We start from the raw sequence: 6,175 nt of genomic DNA on the forward strand, positions 1-6,175 counted from the left end.
GTCCGAAATTCCAAGCTCCTGGTCGGCGGACAGTTTCGGCACTTCACCATAGGCGGCGAAATGTGGGCTACATCCGAGGCTTGTGGTACGTGTCCGGTTATGGTGTGCAACGGCTGCTTCTAGGCAGCACTTCCAACCTCCTCGGAAGTTTGGGTACATTGACATAAACTGTTTTATGTCACGGATAACTCTCTCTGCCAATTCATTGGCTTGGGGGTGATATGGAGAGCAGCGCCGGAGCACAACCCCGCGACTGTCTGCCCACTGCTGAAACTTGTTTCTCATGAATGCACGTCCATTGTCAGAGACTACGACCTTCAACACCGAAAACATCACTCGGTCAAGAAGGGCAATGACACTATTTGTATCTTCTTTTCCAGGGCGTGCAGCTACCATTCTTGCGCATTGGTCGATTGCCACTACAAATGACTGTGTTTGGCGCACACCTTCGCTCTTCTTTTTCAACTCGGCAAAGTCCACATGCACTACTTTGAAAGGTGTGTCTGAGTGCAGCGGTAATACGAGTGCGTCTGGTCGTGGGCGGTACTTTGCCTTGTTTACCTGGCACAAGTGGCATGATCGAACATAGTTATCTACATATCTCTTCATATTGTTTCACGTGAACCTCTGCAGAAGCTTATTATAGGTTCTCCAGAAACCATCATGACCACCAGAGTCGGGAGTGTCATGGCACATGTGGAGCACTTTTGGAACTAGAGTCTCCGGCACGACGAATCTTCCATTGGCAAACTGTACACCTTCGCATCCTTCCCATAGTTTCGTCACGTTTAACACTTCATGTGGAACTTCGACCGCCAGTCTTGATAACGCATCTGCATCCGTCAACCCGCCGCCTCCACGGTGGATAACCTCAAAATCGTACTGCTGCAGTTCGTTTATCCAGCGCGCCAACTTTCCTTTTGGCTCCGACTGACTGAGGAGATAGGTCAGAGCCTGATGGTCTGTATACAGTTTGAATTTTCTCCCGTCTATGTATGATCTAAAGTATCGCATGGCCATGAGGACGGCAAGAGCCTCTTTCTCCGTAGTAGAGTAGTTCAGCTGAGTAGCGTTAAACGTGTAGGAATAGTACCCAACGACTCGGAGCTGTCGGTTTAGGGGAGAACTGCAATCCCTCTGATACAGCACTGCCCCTGTACCATAGTGTGATGCATCAGTGTTCAGCTCGAACGGCAGGTTGAAGTCCGGTAAAGTTAGTACTGGGTCAGAAGCGATGCGGCGCACTAGTTCCTGATATACCTCTTCGCACTCATCAGACCAAATAAAAGGAACATCCTTTTTTGTCAGCTCGGTCAGGCACTTTGTCATCTTTGCAAAATCCTTAATGAAAGCCCTGAAGTGGCCTGCTAGTCCAAGAAAAACTCGCAGCGAATGAAGGTCATGCGGCTTCGTAAGTGTGGAAATTCGATGCACAGACTCTTGCTTGGTACTTTTGGTAGCACCGTCGAACACTCTACCGAGAAAAACGACCTTCGGCTGAAAGAAATCACTCTTCTTTTCATTTATCTTCAGATCGGCATTGCTGAGTGCTTGTAAGACCTTCGCCAGATGTTCGGTGTGCTCGTGCTTAGATCTCGAATACACGATGATGTCATCAATGTAAACATTGCAAAAAATTCCGAGATATGGCTTAAGAACACAGTTCATCATCTTTTGAAACCATGCAGGTGAGTTTTTCCAGCCAAAAGGTAGTCTATTGTATTCGTATATGTCGAATGGTGTCACAAAGGCGGAAAATATTTTTGTCTCCTCTGACAGTGGCACTTGCCAGAAGCCTTTGCACAGATCCAAGCGAGAAAAAATCTTGCAGCCCCCGGTTTCGTTGATAATTTTGTCGATAAGTGGCATTGGAAACGGTAATAAGTAAGTCTGCTTGTTGACCTGTCTGTAATCAGTGCAGAGACGAAATGTGCCATCTCCTTTAGGAGCAATGGTGATCGGAGAAGCGAAGGCAGAGGTTGATGGGTGGATGACACCGGCGTCGAGCATCTTCTGTAGTTCTTCCTTCAACCAATGTTTCTTCTCTCGTGACATATTGTAGGCCTTGCGTTTCACTACCGTCTTGCCGCGAAGTTCAAACGGTACTTAAAACTTTGATGTGGCCTTTGGATAGCCCCCGACGCATATTAGCTCTGGATACAACTTCATAACGTCCGCTGCTGTGATAGGCTTCCGTTGAAGTTCAGCAAGTGAAACCGAAGACATTTGGCGGTCATCTCGAGTGGTGACTTCCTCATCCCAGTAGAGGTTTAGTCGCAGCTGTTGCATGACTGGGCGAAACAAGAGCAACTGATATTTTACTCCGTCGAGTACGAGAGCCTTAGTTAATGTGCTTTTTCCTTTGCATGTGATGACCACTTCCGCCCACTCATTATACAACTGTTTCCTGCCGTCGTAACCATACACCGTCACAGGACAATCTTCCACGATGCTTAGGTCCGGAATTTCGCTCTTGTTTACAACTGTTATCGAAGTTCCACTATCAACTAAAGCCTCGACGTCCTTCCCATTTGCTTGCACAGAAATGTACACAAGCTTGGCACGATCGGTAAGGAAGATGGTCTCTTGAAATGAGAACGGGTGACCTCCCGATGTCAACTTGGTCACAGTTTTACACCGAAATCTGTGATCTTCAGTAGCTGAAGTACTGTAGCCGTTATAAGTGCACTCTTGATGCTGCAGAGTGCATAAATCTTTCATAGTCTTAAGCAAGTCATCCACAGTATGCGGAGTTCGTAGTTGGACACCGTGTTGCACGTTCTTAGGAAGTCCTAATATAATCAGAGGTATGAGCGACGAGTCCAATAACGTGGAGTCAGCAACATGTAGCAGCCTTCTCTTCTCAAAAAAATATTCTACCAGAGGACCGGAACTATATTTGAAGGCTATAGCTCTATCCCAACTCTGGAGCTTACTCTCGGAGAAAGACGTCAAAAAACTGTCTCTCCACTCAGCCCACGGCCGGTTCCCTCTTTCCGTGATTCTCAAGTCATGCCAGGTTTTCGCTATGCCTCGTAGGTACAAGCGCATATTCATAACCTTGTCAAGGTCTTGTCGCCAACCATTTTGGCCGCACGCGTACTCATAGAAGCTCAGCCAGGCTTGAGCGTTTGCAGATGATGAACCGTCATAAACATCCGGTTTTACCGTTTCCAACGACGGCCTCCGAGAATGCTGGAGGACGCTTTTCGTCAGGAACTCTAGTATTTGTTGCTTGTGTTCATGGTTTCTCTGCTCGAATTCCATTATAGGATGAAAAATGTCTTTCGCACTCTCATATTTCCGGTCTTGTTCACTCATGCTGGTCGTACACAGTTACGTACTACCACCAATAGCAAAACGTCGTGTTTGTGAGCGTTCTGAAGAAGGGATCAGTGCTCACCCGTGACAGCGAACCATCTTCCGTGGAAAAAGCTTGCCACGCTCGCACGCCTGTCGTCGTCCGCGCAGATTTTGGTGACGTCCAAGCACATGGTCCTCGGTAAAACGACGCGGATGAGGTGCACAACACAGGTTCCTATCCTGTCGACTGCGCCAAATTTGTAATAAAACTGAGATAATCAGTATCACAAGGCAGCCATCCTTGTTTATTGTAACTTCTTTCTCCTCTTCCCCTTTTGCTTCTTCTTCTACCTTACATCTTTGCTATCTCTTTTTTCCTTTGCGTAATTCCAAAGAAGCCGTCTCTTTTCGCGAACAGCATGGCTGAAGTCTTCGGATACACTGAATGAAGTGTTCTTAAACTTGTAAGCATTACGCATAACACTTTCCCTAGCTTTCCACCCTGAGAAACTTGTTACAATAGGCCTAATGCGCGCCTCCGTGAAGGCACCTAGCCGGTGGGCTCGCTCGATCGGAATGTTATCAAGCTTGAGCACGTCACTGCAGATATCTTTAACTAGGTTCTCAGATTTTCCCCATGTTTCTTTGCGCTCGTTGTCTGGCACCCCATAAAAAACTAAGTTCAGCCGGCGGCTCCTATTTTCGAGGTCGTCAATCTTAGCCTCTATCTTCCGTTCAGATTCTTCAACTATTTTAATGCGCTCCTCGATTACATTTGATTTTGCTATCACGCTGTCTATTTTCTGTTTTAGCTCGGTTTGCTTCGTCACTATTTCCGCAAGTTTAGCAAGCACAGTTGCCTGACCAGTTTGTACATCTAGAAGAATCTTCTCAATGTTCGCCATCTGCTCTCTTTCGGTTACGTTCATAGGGCCAAGGTTTAGCCCTACATCTCCTGAGAGTAGCAATAGAGCTTCCCCCAACAAGGAACAGTCATTAAAGATTAACAGCCAAGCAGAGTCAACCACATATTTGCAAACAGAGCAAGTGAACAGGCACAACATCCATCAATGGGGCACGACACTCTTACAAGCATCACATTACTCGTGCGGTAACATTTTGCGTAATTCAAATAACCAACCTGATACATGAAGCAACGTAAGTTGTTTAAGTATGCGTAAGCATTGTGCAACTTGCTCATCTTCACGCAGCGCGGTCTCATTATCAATCTTATGAAACTTGATCCGACCAGCGTAAACACTTATCAAGCTTTATCGGTCATTACCAACCTTATCGGACTACAACTGACCCTTGTACTGACAGTTGCTACATCGGAAACGAGAAATGTTCCACTGGCCGAATGAATCCCTTTTCCAAATACGTCGCTGCACTCGGATGGAGTTAACTGAAATTCGAGTATTCTCTTTGAATCAATATTATGGCTATTCTTCTATTATATAAAACATAACGAAGCTACTAGAAAGTAAATTTGCTAAGAGCTTCACTTGTTGCATCGTGAGTATACGGCGAACGAGCATGATGTAAGTAACACAAACTAAATCACGGCTTAATGGTAATACCTTGGTGGAATGGGCACAACTATTTTACAGGTTGCGTCGGCCCGAGCGCATGCAACGTGGTTCCCTGCAACCTGCCGGAAATAGCTGGTTCTTGGGCGTCGTCAGGCCCGCTTGTTTAGCGATTAGGAACACGTCGACGGTGGGGAGCGGGAACGAGGCGGCTCAGCTAATTAAATTAGGCACGCGTGCGTCGTGATGTTCACGGGCGTCGCGCGGTCCGTGCGCAAACATACACGCGCTGAAGCGCCCACTTAGCATTCGCCGTTCATTCCGCAAACAAATCAACGAACCGGCAACTACGCCTGCAAGCGCCGAGTTTGCTGGGGCCGAACAAGCATCCCGATGTTTGCGGCTGCGTCGCTTGCTGCAGGCTTGCGATTAATGGAGGCGCGTCTGCATTCTTGAGTGCGCATAAGCAACGTGACTGATGCAATCGAGCGGATGTTGGCATCCCCGATAAAATTTCATACTTCAGAATGTTATGTCGACTGGGTATAGGGTCCCAAGTGTGATTCTATCTTTTTAAGTTCCTGTCAATTACAGTCGGTTCCTCACTATTTAGGCTTCGTATTTGCGATGCATCGATTCTCGGCAAATGATTGGTGATGTAATGCCATTAGTAATATTCCTTTTATTGGTCGGATTGGTTATAATATATTTTGTATGCCACGAGAATTATTGTGAAGATTATATAGATAGAAGCAACGACACGCGTTTGTGTTATGTATAAGTACAGATGGTTGCCCAGTTGCACACACCTAAGAACCAACTTGTCTATTTGGGAACAGACCCAGTGGACAAACATTGCTAAAAGTAGCCAAAAAGTAACATCATCCCGAAAAATACGCTTAGTTCCCAAAAAGTACTATTTTCACAAAAATATTTACTCGCTGTTTCGTGGGAGCATTGTTTCTTCAAGTAGCGCACAACCCGAAAGATGACAGTGCTCTCGTTGCCTTCTTTTCTTTCTGGGGTTTTATGTGCCAAAACCAGTTCTGATTATGAGGCATGCCGTAGTGGAGGGCTCCGGGTTAATTCCGACCACCTGGGGTTCTTTAACGTGCACTACAACGCAAGCAAGCACACGGGCGTTTTTGCATTTCGCCTCCATCGAAATGCGGCCGCCACGGCCGGGATTCGATCCCGCGACCTCGTGCTCAGCAGCGCAACGCCTTAACTGACTGAGCCACCCCGGCGTTGCCTTCTTCGATATTGTTTCAATTCAAAAGTCATGCTCCCTATTTGTGCCTGTGTCACTGAACGCGGCGGAGTAGTTGAGAAGCTTTACTCCT

General features: G+C 46.8%; 1 pseudogene; it reads right to left on the reverse strand.

The window, feature by feature from the left end:
- Nucleotides 1-3,650: 3,650 nt before the first annotated feature.
- LOC119435896 (uncharacterized) lies at nucleotides 3,651-4,504 on the reverse strand (annotated as a pseudogene).
- Between the last annotated feature and the right edge of the window lie 1,671 nt (nucleotides 4,505-6,175).

Source organism: Dermacentor silvarum, unplaced genomic scaffold (genome assembly GCF_013339745.2).
Source record: "Dermacentor silvarum isolate Dsil-2018 unplaced genomic scaffold, BIME_Dsil_1.4 Seq992, whole genome shotgun sequence".
NCBI classification, from domain to species: domain Eukaryota; kingdom Metazoa; phylum Arthropoda; class Arachnida; order Ixodida; family Ixodidae; genus Dermacentor; species Dermacentor silvarum.